The 16,039-nt window shown below is 48.1% G+C and overlaps 2 pseudogenes; both read left to right on the top strand.

Moving 5' to 3' along the window:
* Positions 1–6,017: 6,017 nt before the first annotated feature.
* LOC103160249 lies at positions 6,018–6,452 on the top strand (annotated as a pseudogene).
* An 847-nt stretch (positions 6,453–7,299) lies between these two features.
* Positions 7,300–14,305, top strand: LOC100753829 (annotated as a pseudogene).
* The last annotated feature ends 1,734 nt before the right edge of the window (positions 14,306–16,039 follow it).

Here is a 16,039-nt window from a genome sequence, read left to right as displayed (position 1 = left end):
GTCAGTTTGTTGATGGGAGGTCAGACTGATGTACTCAGAGAGTCAGTTTCAGGCTTTAGGAGCAGAGTACACCCATGAGCTACAGCCTGTGACCCAACTAGAGCTCCTGGACTTATACTGGCTAAAGAGGTGATTACAACTGCGGCCAAGGAAGAAAAAGAAAACTATAAAACTTTTATCACAGTTAGGTGTGGTGGCGCACGCCGCAGAGGCAGGTAGATCTCTGAGTTCAAGGCCAGCCTCGTCTACAGAGGAAGTTCCAGGATAGCCAGGGCTACAAAGAGAAACTCTGTCTTGAAAAACCAGAATAAATTAATAAAATTTTTTGTTTGTTTGTTTGTTTGTTGAGACAGGGTTTCTCTGTGTAGCTTTGGAGCCTATCCTGGTACTCATTCTGGAGACCAGGCTGGCCTCGAACTCACAGAGATCCGCCTGCCTCTGCCTCCCCAGTGCTGGGATTAAAGGTGTTCACCACCAATGCCCGGCTAATAAAATATTTTTAATTAAATTTTTGTAGCGTGTGTAAACAGAGGAGGCCAACTTTAGGCAGTACTCTGTCTTCTTCCATCAAGTGGGCACTGGGAATTGAACTCCTGGTTGTCAGATTTGGCAATAAGAGTCCCTACCTACCATGCCCAGAGGCTGAAAGGGAGGTCCTGTGGCTGACCTAGGGCCCTACTCTCTGTGCCCTTCCAAAGTGCCCTCAGCATGCATGTCCACCTTCCCTTTCAGGGTTCCCACCAGGGTTTCTAGAGAGGATTTTCCACTCTGGGTCACAACAGCATCTCCTCCTGTCCTCCCCTTCCCTGTAGCTCTCTGCTTGTTTCTAATTCAGAAGACGCTGTGGTGCTGAGAAGGGTGTCCTGCAGTTATAATTTACGGGATGGTTTACCCCGGCTCTCGGCTTTCCTGGTGGCTCACAGACCACCCTGGTCTGGAGGGTGTGTGACTCTGTCACAAAAAAGCCAGGCCATAGCTCTTCCCACTCCTCCAAATACCTGGAATTCCCTTCTCCACTGACAGACATGGCACTCAGTCTCCCAGATACAGCCTCTCTGTCACACCGGTGCTCAGACAAGGAACCACGCCATACTCCACCCTGTGTCCCCTACAGCCAGTGGCTCCCTCCTGCATCACAGCTGAACCTCCTTCCTTCAAACCACCCTCACCCAGGAGAGGGAGATAATAGCCCATCTCCCCAAGGGAAGATCAAGTGAAGCTTGTTTAGAGACCTTGGTGCTTACACTCTCTGATCGCCACCCCCAACCCCCAAAAGGGTCTCACTTTCTATATAGACCAGGCTGATCTAAAACTCTGCCTCTGAGAGAGATCTTCTTGCTTCTGCCTTTGAGAGCTGAGACCTCAGTCATGTGCTCTCATGCCCAGGCCTGTGCAGATTTCCTGAGTTCTTTTTTTTTTCTTAAATATTTATTCATTATGTATACAGTGTTCTAGCTGCCTACATGCTTGCGTGCCAGAAGAAGGCATCGGATCTCATTGCAGATGGTTGTGAGCCGCTATGTGGTTCCTGGGAATTGGACTCAGGACCTCTGGAAGAACAGGGAATGCTCTCAACCTCTGAGCCATCTCTCCAGCCCGATTTTCCTGAGTTCTAACTGAAGGAGTGTACTTCCACCCACCCCCACCCCCAGCTTATGTTATCTTCGCTTTTGCTCTCAAACTCCAAAAGAGATGTCCCCGAGTTTCATTCTGGCAGGGGGTAGGGATGGGGTAAAACTGAATCAGACAGGCTGGGGTATAGCTCACTGGAGAGTGTTTGCCTAGGATGCAGAAGGCCATGGGTAGATCTTATCCCCATCCCACCCCCACCACACAAGATTAAAAGGGACAATCCATGACATTGTATGGGAGTGTGGCTCACTGGTAGAACACATGCCAAACACACACAGGGCTCCAGGTTCAGTTCCCAGGATTTCATAGAAAACAACAAAAACCCGTACAAGTGAGAACTTAAGGGCTGGGCTGGAGAGATGGCTCAGCTGTTAAGAGGAGTAGCTGCTCTTGCAGAGGAACCAGGTTCAATGCCCAGCACCCACATACCAGCTTACAACTGTCTGTGACTCGTTTCAGAGTTTCTTTTGTCCCACAGGGTCACACACATATAGGTTGTAAAAGCGTGCCTGCACACACACATACGGCACAGGGACGCATGTGTGAACACACAAACAGAAATAAATAAATAACTTAAATAGCACTTGTTGCTCTTAGAGAAGACCTGGATTCAGTTCCCAGCACCCACATTGTGACTCATAACCATCTGTAACTTCAGTTCCAAGGGATCCAGTGCCCCCTTCTGACCTCTGAAGGGAACAAGCATGCATACAATATCATACAATATACATATGATGTACATACATGCACGCAAAGCACTCATACACATAACATAAAATAAATAAATCCAAAATAACAATAATAATAGAAAATAATTTAAGCCAGGCAGTGATGGCTCACGCCTTTAATCCCAGCACTGGAGAGGCAGAGGCAGGGGGATCTATGTGAGTTCCTTCGAGGCCAGCCTGGTCTATATGCTAAAATATAAGCCAGGTGTGGTAGCACATGGCTGTCATCCCAGTACTGGGGAGACTGAGGCAGGATCTCATCTTAAGGCCAAGCTGGCCTGCATAGCAAAATTCTGTCTCCCAAACAGTGAAGTAAATTGTGAGGACTAGCTGCTGCTGCTGGGAGGTGCACAGAGCATCTAGTAGACCCGGGGTTAACAGCTGATTGGAAACAAGGTTATGTGTGCTAGAATAAACTTTGCTTAGGACCCTGGAGGAGGGACAGGGTACTCCAGGAAGAAAGCTGTTGCTCCTGGGTTTGGAAAGGCTGGATTGGATTTCTTTTCCCCTATAGGGAAAGCTAAAGGGGAGGAAGAGAGGTGGTCTTATGCTCACATCCTACCCTTTTCCTGTATCCACATCCAGACCATTGTCAATGCTGGGGAGTAACTAGGGAAATCAGGAATGAAATCCTCAGGCAGAAGAATGTATCCCAGGATCTCAGGAAGTGTGGAGCCCAGAGCCTAGCACTGGACCCAGCACTGAAGCAGAACAGATCCTATACAGAGGGTAATAAAAACAGATCCACATATTTGGGATGTTTTTTATTTTGCTTTTATGTTTGTGAGGGGATTAATTTTTATTTTTATTTTTTTTGGTTTTTCAAGACAGGGTTTCTCTGTGTATCTCTGGCTGTCTTGGAACTCCCTCTGTTGACCAGGCTGGCCTGGAACTCATAGAGATCCATCTGCCTCTGCCTCTGCCTCTGCCTCCCAAGTGCTGGGATTAAAGGCATGGACCACCACCACCCGGCTATGAGGGTGTTAATTTTCAAATTTTTTTTTTTAAAGATTTTATTTATTATGTATATAGTCTTCTGCCTGCATGCCAGCAGATCTCATTCAAGGTGGTTGTGAGCCACCATGTGGTTGCTGGGAATTGAACTCAGGACCTCTGGAAGAACAGTCAGTGCTCTTAACCGCTGAGCCATCTCTCCAGCCCCAATTTTCAAATTTTTTTAATTTTTGAGATTATAGTATAATCACATCATTTCCCCCTTCTATTTCTTCCTTCCAAATCCTCCTAGGTAACCCTTCCTGCTCTCTTTCAAATTCAGGGCCTCTTATTTTCAGTAACTGTCACTAAGTATGTATACATACATACCTATATATTCTTTTTTTTTTTTTTTTTTTTGGTTTTTTGAGACAGGGTTTCTCTGTGGCTTTGGAGGCTGTCCTGGAACTAGCTCTTGTAGTCCAGGCTGGTCTCGAACGCACAGAGATCCGCCTGCCTCTGCCTCCCAAGTTCTGGGATTAAAGGAGTGCGCCACCACCACCCGGCTAATACCTATATCTTCTTAAATGTAACTGCTCAGTCTGTATATTGTTAATTGTTTCTATGTTTTCGGAGCTGACCAGTTGGTATTGGATGACCAATTGGAGAAACAGTCTTCCCCAGGAATTCCTGAGTTGCTGTAGTTCTTTGTGCAGGGCTGAGGCCTCCTGGCTTTCCCAGCCACTCCCCCATGTCTATTGTCTCCCCGATCAGCTCATGTTTAGTCTTCTTTCTGAGACTTTATGACATCCCTAGAAGACACAGTCTCACAGCCAACTCTCATCCTCTCACCATCTTCCCACCTCTCTTTTGCAATGTTTCCTGAGCCTTGGGTGTGGGAGGTGTTTTGTAGAGGTGTCAGCTGGGGCTGGGTTTGGCAACTCAGTGTTTCTATTGGCTGTGGCTTTCCTACTGTGGCCCTCTATCCCTTGCAAAAGGAAGCTGCCTTGGTGAGGGGCGAGAACTACACTAATCTGTAGGTGTAAGGACAAATGTTTAAGAGGCAGTTAGGGGCTATGCTGACTTAGTAAAGAGACAGTTGCAGATTCTCCTCCAAGATCTGTGACTTGACTAGCTTGGGTAGTTAGCTAGGTCTCCAGGACCAGGCATGACTTCCCTCTTGTTGAGTGGGTCTGAGGCCCAAGAGAGCTGTTGTTCACCACCAAGGTATGTGCTCCATTACTGCACTCTTAGGGTCCTATGCCGGCTCTGGTTTGTAGGCATCATAGCTGAACTGTAGGTTTCGGCTAGCCCTCAGGGGAGAGTGTTAAGAGCTCAGGGGCTGGGCCCTATCCAGGCAGTTGTGGCACACAGCACAGCTTTAATCCCAGCACTCCAGAGGCAGAGATGGGTGGATGTCTATGAGTTTGAAGCCAATCTGAGTTTGAGGACAGCCTGGTCTATCTACAGAGCCAGTTCCAGCACAGGCTCCAAAACTACAGAGTAACCCATCGAGCCGTCAGTGCTTCCCACTTCCCTTAATAAGAATCAGTTTCAAGGCTTGGCTCCTGTGGAGACCTGCATCTGCCTAGGATTTACTAAAACAACCAGATAGATGTCTCTCACCTCATGCTAGTAGTGAGTACCTCTGGCAATTAAAACTTCTAAGCCAGGGGCTGGAAAGCTGGCTTAGTGGTTAATAGCACTTACTGCTCCCTCCAAGAGGACCCAGGTTCCGTTCCCAGCACCCACATAGCAAGCAGCTCCGAGCCATCTGTAATGTTAGTCCCGGGGATCTGTTGCCTTCTAGCCAACCTCCTTGGGCACTAGGCACACATAAGTTGTTCATACACACAAGCAGGCAAAAACAAAACAAAAACAACCAAAAACCAAAACACCCCACTCATATACATAAAATTAATAGATCTAAACTTTTTTAAAAACAAAAGCTAAGAAATTTTTTGTCTTTTTGAGACAGGGCTGTCATGGAACCCTGTCTGTAGACCAGGGTGGCCTCAAATTCACAGACCCACCCGCCTCCTGAGAAAGTCCTGGGGTTAAAAGTGTGCTCCCCACCTGGCTAAGAAACAAAGAACTAGTTGGGCAGTGGTGGCTCACGCCTTTAATCCCAGCACTCCACTAGGGGGGCAGAAGCAGGTGGATCTTTGTGAGTTGGAGGCCAGCCTAGTTGCAGAGAGAGTTCCAGGCCAGGCTCCAAAGCTACAGAGAAACCCGCTCTCGGGGCGGGGGCGGGGGTGTGGGGTGTGTGTGGGGGGAGAAAAATAAAAAAACCTTCTAAGCTGTTTTTGCTTGTCTTCTAGGAGACTTCTAGGAGAGCATGGCTGATTCAACCTCCCTTCGTAAGTCTGAGAGTGCGACAGAGGGGGCTCTACTGATGGAGACTGCACCTTTACTCCTCTCTCTTCCACGTTTTCAGAGCCCCACTTTCCGGCTTCCTGTTGCCTGGAGAGCCCTCTGCTGGCAGCATCTTCAACAACCTTTCTCAAACCTGTTTGCATCCAAGGCATAATCCATCCCTTCGCTCGGGAAGGAATCCCAAGCTGCTACACAGTGGGCTGCCGCAGCATCTAGAGCTTTTTATGGATCTGCTCAACACTTCTACAAAAGGAGGCAGCCCCTAAGATCAGGGCTCATTCATCCTCTTGCCCCGTAGACAAGAAAGTCAGTGCCATAGACTGTTTGCTTTCTCTCTGACCCGTCAAGATGGGCTAGTGTCGTGGTCTCCTCCATACTGCCAGGAAGCTCGGCAGTCACCGAAGGGACCAGAAGTGGCATGATAAACAATACAAGAAAGCCCACTTGGGCACAGCCCTGAAGGCCAATCCTTTCGGAGGTGCCTCTCATGCAAAGGGAATTATGCTGGGAAAGGTAGGGGTTGAAGCCAAACAGCCAAATTCTGCTCTCCGGAAGTGTGTCAGGCTGCAGCTCATCAAGAACCTCGAGAAGATCACAGTTTTCGTGACCAATAATGGCTGCCTGAACTTCACTGAGGAAAACAATGAAGTTCTGGTTGCTGGGTTTGGTTGAAAAGGTCATGCTGTAGGTGATATTCCTGGAGTGCGCTTTAAGGTTGTTAAAGTAGCCAATGTGTCCCTTTTGGCCCCGTACAAAGGCAGGAAGGAGAAACCAAGATACTAAATTATGACAGTGGAAACACAGTAATAAATTTTCATATTCTGAAAAAAAAAAAAAAAAACCCAAAAGGCCAAAAACTCTGTTTATGTCTTTCCAAACTGAACTGTTGGGAGGAGATCACCTGTGATCCCACGCCTGCACACACACACACACACACACACACACACACACACACACACACACCACTCTGGAGGCTGAGGCAGGAGGATTTCCAATTCTTTTCTTTTTTCCTTTTCTTTTTTTTTTTTTTCCCAGACAGGGTTTCTCTGTATTGCTTTGGAGGTTGTCCTGGAACTCTCTCTGTAGGCCAGGCTGGCCTTGAACTCACAGAGATCCACTTGCCTCTTCCTCCCAAGTGCTGGGATTAAAGGTGTGCACCACCAACGCCCAGCTGAGGATTTCCAGTTCTGGGTCAGAGTGGTGACAGACCTAGATCCTGCTCAAACCACCACAAACCAACAAGCCAGGTGTGGTGGAACTCATTGTAACTCTAGCACTCAGAAGGCAGAGAGAGGATGGAGGGTCACAGCAAAAAAGCCAGCCTGGTCTACAAAGTGAGCTCCAGGCCAGCCAGGGCCACACAGCAAGACACCTTCTCAAACAAAGAAAACCCATGAAATAAAGCAAGAGGCGATGGGTGGACAAACAACCCACTTCTGAGAGGCAACCAGCTTCTGAAGGAATCTGTCTTCACTCTCTGGGCTCCAGACAAGTTCACAGAACCCTATAAAAGGTACAGTGTATGGGAGGGCATTGTTTCCCAAACGGCAAGGTATCTACGCCACTGAGCACATTTGAACATTTGAGTTCTTAACTCATTAGTGCCTCGTGTGTGCATGAGTGGCGACCAATGGCGGCAGGTGTGTGGTGTGGTGTGGTGTGGTTTGCCTGGGCTTACGCTTCCTGGAGCAAGAGCAGCCTCTTGCTTCAGGTTGGGTCTGGTTCAGCCTGAGCCAGAACTCTACAGGACTTGGAAAAGGTAGAGGCAGCAAACTCTGCTCACGTGCTTCCAGCAATCCCTGGCTTAGCTTCTGCCAAGAGCCCGGAGGGTTACCTGAGTGCCAGGCACCTTGCCTATCTCCCCTGTACCTGGTGGAAGTCTTGGGGACCCTGTGGCAGGGGCACAGCTTCCAAAATTAGGGAAGTTGGAGGGGATAAGGACAGACATGCTAGTGACCCCTGTGAAGTCCATCCCACCATCTTATTCTTTGAGATAGGGTTTCCCACTAAACACGAAACTCCCCTTTTTGGCTAGGCTCCCAGGATCTGCCTGTCTCTACCCTCCTTGTTAGCCAGGCCCAGCTTTTTTTTTTTTTTTTCATGAAAATGTTTATTTCCAACACCACCTGTTTAATATAAACACACAGAAACGCAACCTTACCAGAGCTGGGAAGTCCTTCTGTATAACAACCAGTTAATTAACTAATCTCTTTCTCTCTGTCTCTGTCTATCTGTCTGTCTGTCTGTCTGTCTGTCTGTCTGTCTGTCTCTCTCTCTCTCACACACACACACACACACACACACACACAGCCCACCACAGAGCCAAGACTATAATGCGCACATCTCCACAACCCACACACATCTTTTTTTTTCTCTTCTTCTTCTTCTTCTTCTTCTTCTTCTTCTTCTTCTTCTTATTATTATTATTATTATTATTATTATTATTATTAATTCAAGTTAGGGAACAGGCTTGTTTCACATGTAATTGCCCTCTCCCTCCCCTCACCCCCATTCCTTCTCCCCCACCCACACACATCTTACAAGGATCTGTGCAGTTGTTCCAGCCAAGAAAAGAGTGACTCAGGCCCAACTTTCATGTAGTTGCTGGGGACTCAAACTCAGCTCCTCCTGGGTTCACAGAAACCCCTCTCATCCAGTGATCCATCTCCTTAGTTTCTTGCTTTCTTCTGTATTCAGCCTGGGATCCCAGGCCATGGATAACACTACCCATAATTAAGGTGGATCTTCCCTCATTAATTAACCTAATCGAGATAATCAATCACTGGTATGCCCAGAGGCTGGCCTAATCAGGACAACCCCTAACTGGCATGCCCACGGGCTCTTCTCTTAGGTAACATTAGCACCTGTCACATTGACATCCTCTCTCTCTCTCTCTCTCTCTCTCTCTCTCTCAAGACAGTTTCACCATGTAGCTCTGTCTGGCCTGGAACCTGAAATGTAGACCAGGCTATACTCACACTCACACAGATCCACCTGTCTCTTTTTTGTATGTAGAGCGCCAAGGACACTAAAGACAGTTATGTGCCACTAGGCCAGACCATCAATGCTAACCAGTGGGTAAGAAGTCAGCCTGAGCTACACTATATGAGACCCTGTCACAAAAATCATAAAGAGGTACTGGAGAGATGGATGGCTCAGTGGTCAAGAGCACTGTCTGTGGACCAGCGCTTTCCCTAATATTTGTAACTCCAAATCAGGTGTCAGATGCCTCTGGCTGAGGGGAGAGGGAAGACCTCTCACACTCAGGTGCACACACTCACAGGCAAATGCACACCTACAAATAATTAAAAATAAGTCTTGCAGCGCTGTGGTGGTGGCGCACGCCTTTAATCCCAGCACTCTGGAGGCAGAGGCCAGAGGATCTCTGAGTTCGAGTCCAGCCTGGTCTACACGAGCTTGTTCCAGGACAGCCTCCAAAGCCACAGAGAAACCCTATCTGGACCCCCCCCCCCCAGAAGATGTTTTTGGTGGATTGCTGGCTCAGGCTGGGGCCAGAGTATTACCACGGATAGTGAGTGTGAGGCCACACTTAGTAGAAACAGTTTTCCAGAGGCCATAGGTTTCTTTATTACCGTCTTGCTTCCAAAAGGGTCTTTTCCTTGCATATTTGTCAGCCACAGGTGTCAGGCCGGCCATCTGGGGTCATAAATAAACTTCACAGACTGGCTGAAGCGTCTTATCTCCCCCTCAGGCAGGTGACTAGTCAGCTACAGCTTCACTGGCCACACCCTGGCTAAAGACCAACATCCCAGGTGAAGGCTCAGCAGCAGAGGGAAAGAGCTGAGAAGAAGCCCCGGTGGGGGGTGCGAGCAAGAATTCAAGTGTCCTGGACAACACCTGGGGACCAGAATTCACTCCAGGAGTTTTCCATTTCCTGAAAAGATCTTTCCCATCCCTCAAGAAGATGAAAGAATTTGGTCTAGAGGACATTTGTTGATTTTTGAGACAGAATCTCAGTACTTAGCCCTGGCTGTTCTGGAACTTGCTCTGTGACTTGATCTCAAACTCAGAGAAACTCAGATGGCCTCTTCCTCTAAACTGTTGGGAATTAAAAAATAAAAATTTAAAATTGTGTTGTAGAGATGGCTCAGAGGTTAAGAGCACTGGCTGCTCTTCCAGAGGTCCTGAGTTCAATTCCCAGCAACCACCTGGTAGCTCACAGCCATCTGTAATGAGATCTGGTGCCCTCTTCTGGTCTGCAGGCATACATGGAGGCAGAATGCTGTATACATAATAAATAAAATCTTTTAAAAAGATTTAAAATTTATGTGTATGTGTGTGTTGGTACTACACATACAGGTTCCTGAGGAGGCCATAAGAGGGCATTGGATCCCCTGGAACTGGAATTACTGGCAGTTGAGAATTTCCTGTGCAGGTGCTGGGAACTGAACTCAGGTCCACTGCAAGAGCAGCAGGTGTGTCAACCTCAGTGCCATCTCTCCAGCCCCTCCTTCCCTCTAGGGCTTGGGATGCAGAGCAAAGTGGAGCATTACCTGGAGTGGGTAAAGTACTGGGTTCAATCCCCTGCACCATAAATAAATAAAGAAAATAATCCCACTGAAAAATGAAAACTACTGATTAAAAGAATCATTTTACTTTTTAGCAATTGCATCACTGTGGTGAAGAACAAAAAAAAGGGGGGGGGATCAAATCCTGCTGGGAGAGTTGGGCTCAAGAATCCCAGAACCCTTCAAGCATATTGTAATCCTAGCACTCAGAGGCAGAGACAGGAGAATCTCTGAGTTCAAGGCCAGCCTGGTCTACAGAGTGAGCACCAGGATAGTCAGGGATAGACAGAGAAACCTGTCTCAAGGGGTGGGGGAAAGATTCCCAGAATACTTTGTGTGTCTCCACTTGGTGCACTTGGGCTTGGGGTAAGGGAGAGAGGGAGTCAAGAGAGTAGATCCAAGACACGGGGCTTGTGTCTTGGCCCAGAGGAAGGAGGGGCAGGGCAGGGCAGGGCACCTACCAGCCGCAGCTAGGGCCTTAGTATCTGGGCTTCACTTCTCATCCATTTTGTCCTTTCTTAGCTTTGGTGATACAGGGTCTGGCTCAGTGATGGTCTCCTGTCACTAGCATTGTACCTTACCTATGTCAGAGTCCCTTGGAGGGTTTGCTGCCTATGGCACCATCATAGGCCCCCACCCCCTTGTGTATACCCCACCAGTGCCTTTAAAGAAACCGCCTTGTCCCTCCAGCCGCCGTGCTTGAGGGTGCCTGTGACGGGGTTGGGGTGCACTGCATGACCTGGCTTGTCTTTCTCCACCTCCTCTTCTTCTTGGCTGTCTCTAAAGACCAGCGGGGCAGAGGGAAAGAAGCCTTTCTCAGCCTAGTATCAGCCTTGAAAACCTACTGAACAATTTTTTTTTTTTTAAATCACACATTGTCAGAAACAGTACCCCAAAACTTGAGGTAGGTATTCAAGGGCTAGATGATCTTTTACTGTTTCACAGGATTGTATAAGTCAGAAACCAAAGCATGTCAGTTTTTCACAAGGAGCCAGGACTGCTGGGGGAGTTTGAGTCTCGGTTTGTAAAACCTGTTTCAAGCGGTCTCTCCGGAGGCTGAAGGAGCTAAGCCATCAGGAATTCCCTTGTCTAGGTACCAGAGATAAAGAAGAAAGCCCAGCCCCAGCCCAGCCCAGCTTCCACCCACATTGTCACCATCACCTGAGGGCACCTGTCTTCCCGGTCACCTGTGGCCACTTTGTTCTGGTTCTGGCTCCAGGCCACATTCTTTTGGGAAGTCACTCTCCTCAAGGTCACTCAGGCTGAGCCGTGGAGGTCTTCATTGTCCCCTGCCTCTCAGTGGCAGCTTCCCTTTGTTTGCTCAGTTTCTGTAAGCTCACTGATCACAGATCACATGGTATCGGGAAGTAGCTCCACACTGAAGAAAGGAAAAGAATGGAAGGAAAAGTGATGGAAGCCAGGTGTGCAGGGCCATGTCTGAAATCCAAGGACTCCAGGAGCGGAGGCAGGAGGACCATGAATATATGACCAGCCTAGGACACAGTTTGCCTTCAAGCCTTGTGTGTGTGTGTGTGTGTGTGTGTGTGTGTGTGTGTGTTTAAGAGAAAGAGATGTTTTACCTTTTTATCATTATTATTTATTCTTCTCTCATACATTATACATCCTCACCACAATCAACTTTTTAATCCCCCCCTTCTTTTTCAACACAGGGTTTCTCTGTATAGCTTTGTAGGCCAGTCTGCCTTGAATTCACAGAGATCCATCTGCCTGTCTCCAGAGTGCTGGTATAGGAGGCTTACGCCACCACTGCCAGGCCATAAAAAACAAAACAAAACAAAACCCCCCAACCCAAAAAACCAAGAATCCGAAAAAATAAAAAGAGCCATGAGCATACCATCTATCCCAGCACTTAGGAAGGAGAGGCAGGTGGGTTTCTGTGAGTTGGAGGCCAGCCTGGTCTACAGAGTGAGTTCTAGGACGAGTCGGACTACACAGAGAAACCCTGTCTTGAAAAACAAAACAAAACCCAAACAGAAAACCCTAAACAAACAGACACATGAAAATCCTATCCAGAATGAGTAGTACTGAATATTAGCATCCCTCAGGTGGAGATTCTTCCTACTATTTTTTAAGTTCCCTCCTCCTCTTTGCATCATGATCTCTTCACACACGGGTTAAAGCGGAATGTGGAGACTCACGCTAATACTCTCAGCACTTGGGAAGCTGAGGCAGGAGGATCACCTTGGATTTGAGAACAACCTTGAATCACATAGTGAACCGGGCTAGCCTGGGCTACAGGTGAGATCCTTTCTCAGAACCCACTCCCTTGCAAAATAAAAGAAAACGCGGGAGCTGGAGAGATGGCACAGTGGTTAAGAGCACCGGCTGCTCTCCCAGAGGACTGGGGTTTGAGTCTCAGCACCCATAAGCCTGTTCACCCTAGTTCTAGGGAATTCCGTTCTCTCTTCTGGCTTCCCAGGGGCACCAGACACATACGGAGACAAAGCATCCATAACCGTAAAGTAATAAAGTAAAATTTAAGAAGACATAATAAAGAAACAAATTCAGTTTAGCAAAGGACAATTTGTTAAACTCACCTGCATGGCCGCAGGACTGAGGCTTCCGCGAGCTCAGCGCGCCCTCTAGTGTCCTTTAGGCTTCATCACACTGTCGGTGGGAAACACTGCACTTGGGTACACCTGGTTATGTTTGAAGCCAATCACCAAATTTTCAGCGTCACTATGGCCCCTTCTGCTAACGCTGTGATTTTCTCGTACCCCTCAAACTATGTCACTCTATCTGAGGGCGAGAGGACTCCCAGAGCCCCTCTGGTTACATCGTAGCCCTGACAGCGACAATACAAGGCCAAGCAGAAGCCCACCACCCAGAAACAGCGCCCTGTGCAGTGTGTAAAGTCCCTGCCTTTGTCAAACTCTTGACTCCACTCCTGCTCCCTCCCCAAGTGTCTGTCATTGTTGGTGAGCTCTCTAGGATGGACAGGGCGTGCCCTGCTTTGTGGTATCGTCTCCTCGCAGCCCTCTCTCTGTCTTCTGACTTGAGAAACCAGCTAAGAAACCAGTTAAGCTCCGGGCAGCGGCTCTCACAGCGTGGCCCTGGGGACAAGTAGCAGATGTTAGCACTTTTTAGGAGTACAGTATTCAGGGCGATGAGATGGCTGAGCCGCTGAGCTCTTGACTCATACTGTGAGGATTTGATCTCTACCCGCAGAATTGTTCTTTTGACACATTGTCTTACTATGTAGCCTCGACTGACCTGGAACTTGTTACGTTCCAGACTGGTCTCAAACTCATAGCGATCCACTTGACTCTGTCCCTTGAGTGCTGACTTCTGGGATTAAAGGCATGTGCCACATGGATCGGGTTTCTTTATAAAACATATTTACTTTTGTTTTATGTGTGTGGTTGTTTTTGCTTTGCATGTATATAGGTATGTGTACCTGGGCCCGAAGAGGGCATCAGATCCCTTGGAACTGAAGTTACAGGTGCTTGTGAGCCTCCATGTGGGTGCTGGAAACTGAACCTGGTGCTTTGGGAGAGCAGCCAGCTCACTTAATCATCCCTGACTATCTCTCAAGCAGCCTTGTAGAAATGCAATTTCTTTTAAAAAAAAATTGCGAGAGAAGAAGGGAGGTCACTGCGTGAAGGAGTGTATCCGCTGCCGCCTCTCGGGTGCCTGCCTCCCAGAGCTGAGAGCGTCCTACTGCCGGCAGGAAGGGAAGGATCGGATCATATTTGTGACCAAAGAAGACCTTGAAACTCCGAGCAGTGCAGAGCTGGTGGCTGATGACCCCAATGATCCCTATGAGGAGCACGGATTGATACTGCCCAATGGAGATATTAACTGGAATTGCCCATGTCTTGGGGGAATGGCCAGTGGCCCCTGTGGGGAACAGTTCAAGTCTGCCTTTTCCTGCTTCCACTACAGCAAAGAGGAGATCAAGGGATCAGACTGTATAGACCAGTTCCAGGCCATGCAGGAATGCATGCAGAAATACCCGGACCTCTATCCCCAAGATGATGATGATGAGGAGGAGGCAAAGCCACGGAGCAGGTGGAAGAAACAGCTGCTGCTAAAGCCTCTGCAGCCAAAGAGCAGGGGTCAAGCTCCTGAAGCCACGGACCCTGGCTGCCTCTTTCCATGGGACTTCATGCACAATGCCTTTTGGTCACCTCTGAGGAAGCTCTTTCCCTCTGTGCACTGTAATGTACAAAATAACTTATTTTAATGATCAGGGGTCTTGGCTACTTGCCGTGTACACTGAAGAAAAGGGGGTGTCTGGGCTGGAGAGACCGCTCAGAGGTTAAGAGCCCCGACTGCTCTTCCAGAGGTCCTGAGTTCAATTCCCAGCAACCACATGGTGGCTCACAACCATCCCTTATGAGATCTGGTGCCCTCTTCTGATGTGCAGATATACATGGAAGTAGAATGTTGTATACAAAATAAATAAATAAAATCTTAAAAAAAAAGAAAAGGGGGTGTGTATACACCTATGTCCTGCATAAACCTGTCCTTGAGCATTAAGCTATTGCTGGACGTACTCTGTAATTGCCCTGGATTTTGCCACTTTGAAATACTGTGCTGAGATTTCTCAGCAACCAAAAGTTGTTACTCAGGAAAGTTTATCGTGAGAAAGCTGATTTATTCTGGCCCATTGCATCCCTTTTGGTAGATTTCACACCTCTTTGGGAAATTATGTAGATGCCAAAACTCCTTCAAGAGTGGGTCCATTCCTATTAGAAGAGGCTGATGGTCAGATACTTGAGTTGGAGTAAATGGGGTTGCTGCCTTATGCCTGGCACCCATGTTTCTGTATTTGCAGTCCAGACTCCAAGGTGTCTACAGATGCAGGGTAAGATTGGACCCTGTGACTCCCAGTCCCTCCTAAGTGAAAGGAGAGGCCTGGTTTTCAGTTTATTGTTTTGCTGTTCTGAAAGCCCTGGTTTGGGGCCCATGTTCACTAGTCCAGTCAGTCGTGATATTGAGGTGGGGACCTAGCTGCTTCCGGAGCAGAAGCCAACAGAGGAAACGTCTGAATGAAGTACCCAATTAAAAAGAAACAATTTCTGTCCTACTTTGAAAAAAAATTGCTTCTGTGCTGTGGCAGTTTGAGTGTAATCGGTCCCCATAATTTCATAGGGAGCGGCACTATTAGGAGGTGTGGCTTTGTTGGAGTGGGTATGGCCTTGTTGGAGGAAATGTGTCACTGTAGGGGAGGGCTTTGAGGTTTTTTTTTTGTGTTTCTCTTTTGTTTTTTAAGAACCATCAATCTAAAGTAGATGACTTATCCCTTAAATCCTGGAGTCACCACTGGATTCCCAGAGCCAGGGAGGGAGAGGGACCTTGGGCGCAGAACACAGATCCAACAGGACAGATCTGAGATAAGACCCTGTGGATCCCTCCTCTCTTCCATCCTACAACCCAGTATAGATTCTTAATGATGCAAAAGAAGAGAACCTCCAGGGAGGGGCCTGGAAGGAGGCAGGAGCTCAGGAGACTGAAGTTCATGTTCTGAATCCACAGTCTCCTGAGTGCAGGGGCCTAGATTGGTCCTGATGGGAAAGGATGGAAAAACACATTTTAATGCTGTCACTCAGGTACCAAAAGGGATAAGGAGGCAGGCTCCACAGGAGAAGAACAGGCCTGCTCCTCCGAACAAACTAAAATGTCAACAATAAAGAGCGAATATGGGATAAAGAGCTCCAGTGGGGGTCAGAGCCCAGGCTGACCTGTCCCAGCTGCCCTGGCTGCTCACAATCCTGGGACAAGAAATAGCTCTGGCCAATCCCTGTGTCCCTGTGATCACAGATCTCAGCACATGGTTCTAAGTGATGAAGAGAAGAGATCCAGGAGGTGACAGAG

The sequence above is a fragment of the Cricetulus griseus genome (assembly GCF_003668045.3).
Source record: "Cricetulus griseus strain 17A/GY chromosome 1 unlocalized genomic scaffold, alternate assembly CriGri-PICRH-1.0 chr1_0, whole genome shotgun sequence".
Classification (NCBI taxonomy): Eukaryota; Metazoa; Chordata; class Mammalia; order Rodentia; family Cricetidae; genus Cricetulus; species Cricetulus griseus.
Note: the sequence above shows the minus strand (reverse complement) of the source record. Positions and strands in the feature narration are given on the sequence as shown.